The sequence below is a fragment of the Limulus polyphemus genome, unplaced genomic scaffold, assembly GCF_000517525.1.
Source record: "Limulus polyphemus unplaced genomic scaffold, Limulus_polyphemus-2.1.2 Scaffold6790, whole genome shotgun sequence".
Classification (NCBI taxonomy): domain Eukaryota; kingdom Metazoa; phylum Arthropoda; class Merostomata; order Xiphosura; family Limulidae; genus Limulus; species Limulus polyphemus.
The window spans coordinates 12,984-15,376 of NW_013672400.1; the positions used below are offsets into that span (position 1 = coordinate 12,984).

General features: G+C 34.1%; 1 protein-coding gene across 1 annotated transcript in view; it reads left to right on the forward strand.

Moving 5' to 3' along the window:
• Positions 1–464: 464 nt before the first annotated feature.
• Positions 465–2,393, forward strand: part of LOC106474072 (glutamate carboxypeptidase 2 homolog) — a gene marked incomplete at its 3' end in the record, with an annotated part of 17,730 nt that continues 15,801 nt past the window's right edge. Inside the window, exon 1 of the mRNA XM_022402454.1 lies at positions 465–634. The remainder of the gene's footprint in view (positions 635–2,393) is intronic.

Genomic DNA, 2,393 nt, shown 5'->3' on the forward strand with positions numbered 1-2,393 from the left:
AGGTTGAAAATTATATTTGTCACTGTGTATTGCACATTGTGTCCAGTCTATTAGTTAATCCTATACTTAAACTCACAGGGCAGTAATTCAGCGTTGTTGTACAATAATCGTATCTTGTCGAACCTCCTGTTATTATCGGAGCGGACTTATGAAGCTCTATAGCATAACTAGATTCACCTGAGATTACCACATCATCCTTTCATTTGTAAAGTTTTTTCTTTCTCATATATATATATTATTTACTTTACGGTGAAATAAAAAGCACTAACTTACCAAATACAGTCTTAGATAAAAATTTCAATAATTGTGTATGAAACAACAAGTTACAGGACTAGAAGACTGTTTATCTATCTTTTTATATGTATTTGTTTTATGATATTAGTTGTAAAATATTAAATGGGCATATCAGTAAACTTAGTGATGTGAAGTTTTATATCCAAATGGTTTGTTTGTTTTGATTCAGCGCAAAACCTAGACAACTGATGCTGTGGCCACCGAGGGAATGAAATCCTGAATTTCCAAGTAAAATTTGTAGTAATTATCTGATGTACATAGAAGTCCTCATAGAGAAACATTTATGAATGACGTCCAAATTCCACTATTTGGTCAGACAAGAGTAGCCCAAGAACTAAGGGTGGGTGGGGTTCACTAGTTAGTTTCATATATAGTTTATCAGTTCAAAAGTATGGAAGATTATGAGCAGTTAGCTCTTGTGTAACTTTGTATGAAAATCTAAAACAAACAAAAAGGTATGATTAATAAAAAATGAAATTTTAACACTTTTTTATGGGAATTAGAAAACCTTTTGTCGGAATAAAAATATTAAGAACAGTTACTGATAAGTTAGAAAAATAAAAAGTGGCAAGATTAATCGTCTGCACTGTTAAAGTGGCAAGAATAAAAGTTTGTAATGTTAAAGTGGCAAGGTTAAAAGTCTGCACTGTTAAAGTGGCAAGATTAATCATCTGCACTGTTAAAGTGGCAATATTAAAAGTCTGTAATGTTAAAGTGGCAAGATTAAAAGTCTGTAATGTTAAAGTGGCAAGATTAATCGTCTGCACTGTTAAAGTGGCAAGATTAAATATCTTTACTGTTAAAGTGGCAAGATTAAAAGTGTGTGTGCTGTTAAAGTTGCAAGATTAAAAGTCTGTACTGTTAAAGTAGCAATATTAAAAGTCTGTACTGTTAAAGTGGCAAGATTAAAGTCTGCAATGTTAAAGTGGCAAGATTAAAAGTCTGTAATGTTAAAGTGGCAAGGTTAAAAGTCTGCACTGTTAAAGTGGTAAGATTAAAAGTCTGCACTGTTAAAGTGGCAAGATCAATCATCTGCACTGTTAAAGTGGCAAGATTAAAAGTCTGTAATGTTAAAGTGACAAGATTAAAAGTCTGCACTGTTAAAGTGGCAAGATTAAAAGTCTGTAATGTTAAAGTGACAAGATTAAAAGTCTGCACTGTTAAAGTGGCAAGATTAAAAGCTGTACTGTTAAAGTGGAAAGATTAAAAGTCTTTACTGTTAAAGTGGCAAGATTAAAAGTCTGTAATGTTAAAGTGGCAAGATTAAAAGTCTTTACTGTTAAAGACGCAAGATTAAAAGCCTGTGCTGTTAAGGTGGCAAGATTAAAAGCCTGTGCTGTTAAAGTGGTAAGATTGAAATACTATAAACTGGTGAAATGACAAGATCTAAAACCTATAATTACTGTTATCGTGGCACAATTGACTGTTTAGGGATAAATTATGATGTATTGCCTTTGTTATATATGCAGTATCATTTTCTTGCTTTGTCGCTAACTCCTTTCGAGATTTAAGATGATTCTTTTTCAGTAATGGCTTCTTTCTTACCACTTGCCCATACAGGCCAGCTTTGTGTAGGAATCGGGATATTGTAGATGTATGAACACTGACTCCCACTTCAGACACGGAACTTTGCAAGTTTTGTAACCACAGATGTATAACTCGTGTATCATGGTAACTCTATACACAGTTAGTATTGTAACTACTGGTACATAACTTATATATCGTTGGCTGTTGACTTCACAGTGGCATCCCTAACCAGCTTCTTGATTGCCCGGCTATTTAGTTTGGAAGGGCGGCCTAATCTGGGTAGTGAATGGGTGGTATGAAGCACATTCCACTTCTTAATGATGGACTTCACCATACTCAAAGGGATAATCAGCGACTTTTAAATTTTCTTGTAACCTTCTCTTGATTTGTGCTTCTCTTCCAGTTTCTCCCTCACTTGTCTGGAACGTTCCTTGGTCTTCATGGTTGGTTTGTCGTATCACTATGTGAGTTGTGGTTTGAACAGATGCGTTTACTCCGAAGTCAAGTTAAACCACTTTGATTATACACAGACAGAGACAATTACACTAATTCTGTGACCTTTCAAACTAATC